The 11,069-nt window shown below is 39.0% G+C and overlaps 1 non-coding gene across 1 annotated transcript; it reads right to left on the minus strand.

Annotated features, from left to right (window-relative positions):
• Positions 1-696: 696 nt before the first annotated feature.
• LOC122686395 lies at positions 697-803 on the minus strand. The gene has a single exon (XR_006338755.1). It is a non-coding gene; the product is annotated as a U6 spliceosomal RNA (small nuclear RNA).
• Positions 804-11,069: the final 10,266 nt, after the last annotated feature.

The following is an 11,069-nucleotide window of genomic DNA, read 5'->3' on the forward strand; positions in this document are numbered from 1 at the left end:
ATTATTTTACCTTTACCTATTAACTTTTGGGACTGGCTCTATTTATACTCTTGCTGATAATTTTAGAGGAAGTATAATGCTATTTTATGTGAACACATATGTATTTCTTTAATGATATATTCTGAGTTTGCCACTGATTTCAGAAATTTTAGGCCCTCCATAGTAATTTTCTTTTTTTTTTCCATTTATTTTTATTAGTTGGAGGCTAATTACTTTACAATATTATAGTGGTTTTTGCCATACATTGACGTGAATCAGCCATGGATTTACATGTATTCCCCATCCCGATCCCCTCTCCCGCCTCCCTCTCCACCCGATCCCTCTGGGTCTTCCCAGTGCACCAGCCTCGAGCGCTTGTCTCATGCATCCAACCTGAGCTGATGATCTGTTTCACCCTTGATAATATACATGTTTCAATGCTGTTCTCTCTAAACATCCCACCCTCGCCTTCTCCCACAGAGTCCAAAAGTCTGTTCTGTACATCTGTGTCTCTTTTTCTGTTTTGCATATAGGGTTATCATTACCATCTTTCTAAATTCCACATATATGTGTGTATATATATACCAATATACTGTATTGGTCTTTATCTTTCTGGCTTACTTCACTCTGTATAATGGGCTCCAGTTTCATCCATCTCATTAGAACTGATTCAAATAAATTCTTTTTAATGGCTGAGTAATATTCCATGGTGTATATAAAAATATGGAACGCTTCACAAATTTACGTGTCATCCTTGCGCAGGGGCCATGCTAATCTTCTCTGTATTGTTCCAATTTCAGTATATGTGCTGCCGAAGCAAGCACCACATAGGTTTTCTCTATTTGGGTTTCCAAAAGATTTAAATAAAATACAGGATAATTAAAAATTAGACATTATATTTCTTAGTTTCATTTTTTATTCCTGGCAAACACCTTTAATTTTCTCCATAGTGCTATCCAATTCCACTAGTGTTTTTCCTAAATGAAGTTTGCTCTGAATGGTGGGATATATAAGATGTAAATAAATTGTTTGTTATGTTTTAGAATCCTTCACAATGGCCTGGCTATGGAAATGCACTGAATATTATTTAAATAAAGTAACATCCTCAGGATTATTATTCCATCCTGGTTAAGATGCTGTCTGCTCTGGTTTGTTAAACTTTCCCTGTAGAGTGGTTTTAATTTTGTTTCTGATGGGATCTTAGGATCTATTGCCATACTCATCCTACACCTTATTTTCTTTGAATTGCTCTCCTTGCAGTTTCTGATTCATACAAGGCCTTATAGATTAGTGACAACCTGGCCATCGCAAGTCTGGGAAGGACAGGCCTGCTTTTCAGAAGTGTTCATGTTTTCTCTACCCGAAGGTCTTAAACAGATATCAGTCTTCCTCACCACCTCCCCTTCCCCTCTTAATGGATGAAATTTTTTTAGGACATTTGTACCAGCTTCTCAATATTCTTCCAAACTAAATCTAAATTCCTGACTTTGAGGTAATGTTATATTTATAGTTCCAGACCTTAATTTTTCTATTACTTTCTGAAACATGTATGTGTTCCTTTATTTTAATCTCAGCTGTGTGCTTTTAACTTTCTAAAAATTCACCCAGAATTTACGTGTGTCTCCACTAAGAGGATTACATTAAATTGAGCTTACTCTGCTATTTTACTGGCATATTTGAGATACAAATAATTTGCTACTTACTGGAGTCAATTACCTGTATATTTCAGGCATCTAAAACTCATCATGTTCCAAATTGCCCTCCTTATTGTTAATAATTTTCTTGGGAATCTGCATGACATTAAATAGATCAAAGTTAGTGAGTGGCCCAGGAATGTCTCAAAGTTTATTTGTTAAGAGTGGCTAGGGAAAGTTTAAGCAAGAAGAAAACCAAATGAAAAACAGAATCACATTATTATCGCTGTGTTCACTCCCAGGATTCCACATAGAACTTTCTGGAAAGCTGGATTGGGGTATAAAATGCCAGAGTTCTAAGTGGGGCTGACACCATCTCATGCCAAGCTTTCAGTTCTGGGCTAACGTCATCTCTGGTCTGCTCTTTGGAGTGGAAACTCTGGAGGAATGGCCAGGTTGTTCCAGGGTATATGAGGCGGGAGATTGTGAGCATGGCCTTCTAAATTGCAGATAAACTACCCACTGTAAATGTGCCTTATTTAATTCAACCAATCAGATTAAAGACTTTCCCCTTGAATGAAATGCTGCTACATATATGAGCAGAAAAACAAAGTGGGTATAAGGAGATGGAGAGACTTGGAGTTTTGCTTTCTCACTGATTATCTTTTCCTTTGACCATGACTTCCATTTGAGTATCCTAGACTTTGGGATGATGGCAAACCCATTTTCCCCAGAACCTCTAAAGTCAACTTTGATTTTTTTCTTTCTATCCATCCCATGTATGTATACAGTCAGACATTAGATTGACAAAGCAGGTCTTGAATATCACCATTTCTTCATATTCCCTCTGCTATCATCACTGCCTTAGCCAGGGCTTTAAGTTCTATAAATATAAGTATAAATATCTATATGTAAATAAAATATGTAAATAAATAAAATATGATATTGATTCTGATGATTTTAAAGTATTTTCCTGATAAAGATGCATGATATCTTATATAAATATTTTTATGTTGGCTGTTCTTCTCTTGAACTTCCCAGGTGTCTCTGTGGTAAAGAATATGCCTGCCAGTGCAGGAGAGGGGAAACACGAGTTCAATCCCTAAATTGGGAAGGTCCCCTGGAGAAGGAAATGGCAACCCACTCCAGTGTCCTTGCCTGGAAAATCCCATGGACAGAGGAGCCTGGTGGTCTACAGTCCGTGGGGTCCTTGCGCACGTGCACATGCATGCACACACACACACACACACACACACACACACACACACACACACACATTCCTCTCTTAGGATTTTAGTCATATAATTCTATCTCTTGGTGTGTCTAGAAATTTTTGATTGAATGCTGGCCATTTTATTTGCTTATTTTTTTTTTCTCACTAGAAACCTTGTTTTGCTTCAAAAATTTTAATCCTACCAAGAAATAGCAAACCTTCAAATTAACATTTTTAAAATGCTATGAGGGACTTACCGGGTGGCCCAGTGATTAAGCATCCACCTTCCAATGCAGAGAAGAGTTCAGTCCCTGGTTGGGAAACTAAGATCCCACATGCTGCAGGACAATTAAGCCTATATGCCTCAGCTACTGAGCTGTGCACAGATTTCTTTTAATTTGGTTGATTAGAATTTGCTTTTAGTTATTAATAATTTAGAAAAGTTTATTTCAACTTCACAACTTATTATTGATAATTTCACATTAATTTTCGTTGTTAAATTTGAGAAAACTCTATGGATTACTTCCTCAGAAATACTTACTATAATAAAGGCATTATGATTTCAGTATTGCTATAGGTTTGTACATTACAGGAATTGTGATAAAATACTTTTCATACAATTCCATTACAAACACTCACATACATTCTCTGTCATTGACAGAGTATATTCTTGACAGAAGAAAATTTCTGTTTTGACTAAGCGTTGATGAGAACTGAACCTTTGACTTACATTTTACATGCCTGATGATTGAAATAATTTTCCAGAGAATAGCTTCTGGCTTTATACTTTTCAGTTCTTTTTTCTTCTTCCAATGCACATACTTTGAGAGCTATGACCTGTAGGATGTGGCTGTATTGTAATATGGTTTTTGTTCTTGTGCTTTTGTGTCTCATGCTAGTTAAGGAGGTGTAGAGTAGGTAATAAGGGTACTGGAAGTCATTCCTATAATGGGACAGCATCTAGTCACTTACTTATAGTAGTGTCTGAAAATCACATAATGGCCTCAACTCTAACTTCATAGCCAGGTTTCAAAAAAGTCTGTGGCCATTCCAGTGTGACTCAACATAGGGGAATATGGTGGAGGGAAAATTGGAAAAGAAGGAAGCACTGGTCTTATCTGATTGAAGTTAAAAGATATCACTTCAGAAAATTTTTCAAAAACATGACTACATGAACTAATTTTAGAGCTCTTCCTAGGACCTAAAAAGGAACCCGTAGTGTTGTGGAACCCTGAAGTTAAGCTTCATTAGCTTCTAAGTAAATTTGCCTTGTATTTATGGTAGTTGAGAGGCAGTAAGAAAAAAGGGCCATAAAAGGAATGAGTCATTAGAGATGGGCAGAATGTAGTTTTTCAACAAGAAAGTAAGAGCAACTAGTTGAATGCAGGAATATAGATGACATTGAAGAAGAGGGGATAGACACTAAAGGGAACAAAAAAATTGCGAAAAGAAGTCTATTCAGAAGGAAAAAATAACACTTTTTTGGTTACTTGCTATATGATTGGTCCTATACTAAGCAATTTGAATTCACTTTTATTTAACCCTTATAGTATGCATGTGAGGCTGGTTATTATTATGAGCATTATCTTATAAAGGAGGAAATAAAGGCCTAGCTTGGTTAAATTACTTGCCCAAAGTCACATAGACAGTAAGTGGTAGCCATGAACTTGAACCTGGGTCTTCTTGAATTTATTGCCTGAGCTTGTAGCACTTTGAATGGAAACACATGATATGCTTTTCTTTGGGATATTATCCCACAGTTTTTCTTTGGGATAAATGTTTGTGAAACTGAGGGAATTAATTTTTTTTTTCAGAATGACCAACAACAATATATGAAACTTCATTTACACATTTAATTATTACCATAGTTAGCACACAAAAATCTCCTGCTTCCATCCTGTTCTACTAAATCTAAAATAAGACTTTTTTTTTTTTATCAGTAGTCTGACTTTGCTGCCGCAGTGAGAATTAACAAACATTTATTCATCAAGAATTATTAAGGACTCTCAATAATACCTAGGTTTGAGGCATGAGAAATGTGATGATGAAAAATTGCTAATGTTTTCAGAAATTTTTAAATATCAGATAAAGTCTAAGATTTTAGCATTATACAAAATATTGGTTAATTATTAGTGGTTTGGAAAGACCAATATAAAATTTTCTGATCTTACTGCACTGAGATTCACAGCCCTGATATTTTCCAAATTGGCTATCTGAATGATGAAGAAAGCTCAGTCATGTATTTCATTTCCAGCTGGACAGAAAACAAAATGAAATGTTTGGACTACAAACATTTTAAATTTAATTTTAATTAAAATTTAATTTTAATTTTTTCTAAGGCAAATGTATAGGTGATATTTATTGCCTGATTAGGAGAAAAGTGATAAAAGAGGGCAGGCTTAAGAATTAAGCAGCTAAGCTGCGGTCCCCACATCAGACAAATGATCCTTAGTACCGCCTGTCAGTATTGTTAACAGAGACTGTTATTTTATTAATCCTTATGATCCAGTGATTCTTTTTTTCATGTTTCAGGGCACAGCAGGTGAGAGAGTGGATTTGTTAAGCTGGGTGGATTTATCCTTCTTTTATGTGTTCGTTCAATTTTATGTTCATTTACTTATTGTACACATATGGCAATGGAAGCTGCTAAAGCAATCGTTGCTCTTCTGCAAAACAACAGGCACAGAAGCAGATGTCTTATTTCCGAGATTTTTCCCCCCAGGATTATTATGATTAAAGATCCTTTCCTCCCACCCCCTGGAGAGGACCAGGGGCTGCTTGCTGGAGGTTTTTTAATGACTTGGGAAAAGGCTCAAATATCCCACCCGCCATTATGATAATCCACCCCAGGGGCAAACCACACATGAATATTACAGATTTATTTTATTTTTGTATCCCTGCAAAGGTATTATTAAGCTCATTAGAATATAAAAAAAATATACTGTCAAATTTCAAAATTACATGGATGAAGGAAATCACCAAAGTGGCATCATATCATGTATGTTGTAGTTATATTAACTATATTGATTATAGTAACTATATTAATTATATTGTGTTAACAATATATTGAAAAGGCATAATACTGCAACTTATTTCAGAAAAAATATTTGTATTGGCCAACCCCAAATTGTACATTGAATGCAGGCTCTAGGAAAAGATTTAGTTCACTCTGAACAAGAGGTTAGCTTCTGTTTTCAGCCATGTGCTATTTGAGGAATTAAGCATCATGAATAATATAGGAAGTAAGAGGAATAGTCTAAAGATGGGATAGCACATTTTGTTTAGGAAAGAGAATTTAAGGTGTGTTGTTTTTTTTTTTTTTAGGAAAATTGCCTTATTATAATGTGCTAAGAAAGTTATATTTTCTTCTTTCTTTCCTTTCTTCTTCTTTTTAACCATTTTTATCTTGGATATTTGATCTCTAAGATGAGATGACTGGAAAAGGCCATCAACCTTTTTGAAAGACTCTTTCTCTCCGCTCCCTAAAGGCTATTTGTCTCTTGGAGGCTTGGTCTACATTACTTACCAAGAGGCAAGCATTTGTCCTTGGACTAAGTGCTGGCATCTCCTGATAAGAGAGAAGCTGCAAAGGAGAAGAATTGAAGGTCAATATGTTTATTTTGCTCTAGAGCGCACTGATATACATTTGAGTATTGGGGAAGGGAGTGGAGTTTGAGAGTGGGCCAGTGGGGAGGGGTGAATATTTTGTGATGCGCTCTACCTGTGGGCTTACAAAGTTTACAGCTGCATTAGGAGGACAAGTATTACCATGAACAGTAGAGTGGACTCAATTGAAAAAGCTTCTAGCCACTCACCTAGGGCTATATGCATTATTGCATTCACCCCCGCCCCGCCTTCAAGCTAATTGAAAACGTCAGTCCATTTCAGCAAAGTTACACAACTGTTCATCCTTTTCCCTGGTACGAATATTCCAGGAGGAAGAAAATGGAATACACGGAGCAACAGAGCTCACGCAATAGCCCATGTGTCTTAGATTTAATATCTGATCACTAGCTGGATTGAAGCCAAGAAGGCAGTTCACAAATTTGCTGCACATTAGAATCACCTGGGGAACTCTACTTAGCTCTCCGTGCCCAGGCTCCTCCTAGACCTATTAAATCAAAATCTCTGGGGCGGGAACCCAGACACTAGTTTTTTTGTTTTTTGTTTTAAAAAAGCTCTTTAGGTAATTCAAACAAGCAGCAAAATTTGAGAACCAGTCTAGTAGGGGGACAAACTTATTTCATACAGATACAGTGAGAGCAATTCATATGTAAAAAGGACATGAATTCATATATCTATTTCTTTATTTCTCCTTATACTGTTTGAGTTTCAAACATGCTTTTTCTTTTTCCACCTGCAAAAAGCTTGATTATTTCCATTTGGTTCAAGGCATGAAAGAGGGCTCCAGAGTGGTTAAAAGGCTGCCTTGTGGCTACGGGAAGGGGCTTCAGGGAGAAGCTCTGATGCCAGAGGGGCTCCTCAGAGGCCTTCGGGCTTTGGAGGCTCCTGGTCGAGCTTGAGGGTGAGCCTTTGAGAGACAGACTCACCCAGCCCGGCCTGGGGGGCCACCAGCCTGCGGAGGTGGGCCTTGATGGGTTTCACCTGCTCCTCCAGGACGGATCTCCCCAGGAAATCACGGAGGTGGAAGTCTGCTCGCGAGAACCAGGGCAGGCCGATCCAGACGGGCCCAGTGCAGGTTCTTCTTCATGACAGGGCGGCTTCACAGCATCCTGGGTTTTACCCCACTCTCTTGAGAAGCTTCTGCATGTCCTGGAAGAGGGCGCAGTTGCCACGCTGGTTTTGCGTTTTTGAAAGACTCCAGGCGTTCTTGGCTTCTCCTGGGCCAGTTGGGAAAAAAAAGTGGGCCTAGCTTGTCCAGACCCACACTGTTGTGGTTGAAACATAAGTGCAGAAAGAGGTAAGTGCCGGCAGATGCGTGTTGAACAGGCGGTGAGCGGCAGTCTCCACCACGGTGGAATAATTTGACAAATCAGGGAGCTCGTGGTGGAACAGTAGGAAGTTAAGCTCAAAACTGGTGTTGGCTGGTCCCAGAGGCTGAGGAGAGCCGAGTGGTGGATTCCCAAGGTTTCACCTGGACAAAAGGTTGGAGGGTGGTCGGAGGCTAGAGGACGGGAAATGTGTGGGTCGGTTCGGTCCAAACACTGTTGAAGCAAGAGACAGGTCTGCGGGACTGCTTGAGCGCAGCGCTGTTAAATCGGCTTTATTTGTTTATTTTTGGCTGTGCTGGGTCTTCCTTGCTGCACGGCGGCTTTCCCTAGTTGCAGCAAGTGGGGGAGGGTGGGGGCGGTAGGCTTCTCTTCTCTGTTGTGTGGGCTTCTCATTGCGGTATTGCGGTGGTTTATCTTGTGGAGCATAGGCTGTAGGGCACTCGGTCTTCAGTAGTTGTGGGGTGGGGTGCGCACCTCAGTAATTTCAGTAATTGTAGTTCTTAGGCTTTAGAGCGCTAGCTCAGTAGTTGTGGTGGCCAGGTTGAATTTCTCTGAGGTATGTGGGATCTTCCCAGACTAGACATTGAACCCGTGTACCCTGTATTGGCTGGCAGATTCTTAACTACGCAGGCACCAGGGAAGTCCCTCAAATAGGCTTTGATTTAAATGAACAAGAAATACAACCAAGGACAAAACTTACTCCCCGCCCCCCATAGCTGGCTCTACTAGGAAAGGGATTCTTCTGTCACTTAACATTCCAAGTCACTAGAAGAGTGGTTCTCCAAGTAACCAAGCAGTAACCTACCAGGCCTTCCTCAAGCAGACTCCTCCCTAGGATCTTCAGCTGTAGCTGCTCTCTAGTATCTTATGCATATTTCCTGAGTTTTCAGATGCTAAAAACCAGCACCAAATGGAAGAAATTAACCACTTGATGATCTGGAGCTTGTAGCCCCCAGGCCTTCTGGCACCTAAGGATTAATAATGTTAACTGCCCTATTTACCTCTACATCAGCCAATCAAAATTGTGCATGGGGTTGCCACATTCCCGGGGATGCCCCTTGCTTATGTGGCCTGTAAGAAATGCTCTACTGAAACCCTTCAGGGAGTTTGGGTTTTGGGGAGCATAAACCACCCCTCTCATTGCTCAGCCCTACCATAAACCTTTCTCTGCTCCACACCCCAGTGTTTAGGTTTGTTTGGTCTCACTGTGCTTCAGGCACAGGAAGTTGGCATCTGGTGACAGCCTGAGAGTGTCCCCTGATATTGTGTTAGATATTCAAGTTTTAGGGCCCTGTCCCAGACTTAAGGGCTCAGCAACTCTAGAGGGGCTCAGTGATCTTTGTTATAATAGGTCCTCCAGATGATTTTCATTCACCTGCAAGTTTGAAAATAGCTGCATTGTCAGAGAACCAAAGTGTCCACCACCAGGTGAAGGGCAGTGGTGCCTGAAACAGAAGGGGCCTAGCTAAGAGAAGTGCAGCAGAATTTGCCCTGGGAGGAATGGAAAATGTCTTTTCTCCATTGGTTGGCAGAGACTAGTACCTATGGGCAATGGCAAGGTTATCAAGAATGCTTTACGTTTCAACGGGCCTAGTCCTCTGTGAGCACTTAAAATCTCATTTTGGGAAACATTTCTCCTTAGCTCTGGGTTTGAAAAACTTATAGAATAATATGTAATTTAGGTGAACATGATCAAAGTTTTTGGCAAGTCCCAAGTACTAATTAAAGTTCAGTATGGACAACATCGAGTGTGTGTGTGTATGTGCGTGCTTAGTCACCCAGTCATGCCAGGTTCTTTGCTACCCTTGGGACTATAGCCTGTCAGGCTCCTCTGTCCATGGGATTTTCCAGGCAAGAATACTGGAGTGGGTTGCTTTTTTCTTCAGGGGATCTTCCTGACCCAGGGATCAAACCCTTGTCTCCTGTGACTCCTGCATTTCAGGGAGATTCTTTACCTGCTGAGTGGGGAAGTCTTGGGGGGAGGTAAATCTGATTGGGTGAAAGAACTTACTATTAAAAGATTTTTGTAGAAACATCCCCTTCTGCTTAGTCTGCTGGTTCTCAATTCTTGCTAGATGTTGGTGTCGTGAGGAGCTTTATTTTTTATTTATTTATTTTTTTTTCGTGAGGAGCTTTAAAATGATTTTATTGATCTAGGGTGCATCCTGAGTGTGAGGGTTTTTTAAAAGTTTTTCAGATAATTCTAAGGCACAGCCAAATTTAGGTACCATGGCTTAAGCTTTTGAACTGCTATTTTAACCTACTTATTTTAACCTCATCTTCCTATGAGAACTGTACTTGAGGTCTGTGGTTTCTTTTCTCTTACTGTCTTATTATAAAAGTTATTCTCTTAAATAAGATTGAATGGAGAGAAAATGCTGCCGGTCCATCTGGTATACTGGATATCCAGAATAGTTAAAGTATGTTCCATTTAAAAAAATGTACCATTTAAGTAGTGTCACTAGCCTTTTAAAAACTGACATATAGTTTGAATTAGTATGGTCTCTTTTGAAGTTGTCATTTGGGGAAACTATGCCTCTGATCTGCTGCCATTGCTAAATATCTGGACACCTCGTATTAGGAATTGCTTTTAAATATCTTTAGGGATTAAAACGAAGATTGCTGTGTTGTTTGTACTGGGACCAAAAAAACTCACAAAGTTCCCTCCTGCACCTTCTATCCCCATTTCTAACACTTGGCAGCTTCTAATTTTTCTCTGTATCCACGGTTTTGTTATTTTAAGAATGATATATAAACGCAATCATGAATTAATCTTCAGATTGCCTTTTTAAAATTTTTGACTCAGTATCATTCCCTTGAAGTTCATTTCAATTTTTTGCATATATTATTTATTCCTTTTTGTTGCTGAGTAGTATTCTATCACAATATTTTATCACAATTTGTTTAAACATTTACCCATTGAAAGAAATGTGGGTAGTTGCCAGTTTTTGGCTGTTACAAATAAAACTACTGAGAATATTTATGTTTAAGTTTCTGTAGGAACTTAAGTTTTTCTTTGGGATAAATGCTCAATAATACAGTTACTGGTTTGTAGGGTAAATCTAGTTTTAGGATTAAAAAAAACAACTGTCAAGCTATTTCTCAGAGTGGCTAAACCATTTTATATTCTTACCAGCGATGTGATAGTTTGTCCTCATACTCACCAGCACTTGATGTTGTCACTGTGTTTTAATTTTAGTTATTCTGTGATATCTTATTATGGTCTTAGTTTGTGTTTTTCTAATGGCTAATGATGTTGAACATCTTTTTGCGTGCTTATTTGCCATGTGT

The sequence above is a fragment of the Cervus elaphus genome, chromosome 29 (assembly GCF_910594005.1).
Source record: "Cervus elaphus chromosome 29, mCerEla1.1, whole genome shotgun sequence".
Classification (NCBI taxonomy): domain Eukaryota; kingdom Metazoa; phylum Chordata; class Mammalia; order Artiodactyla; family Cervidae; genus Cervus; species Cervus elaphus.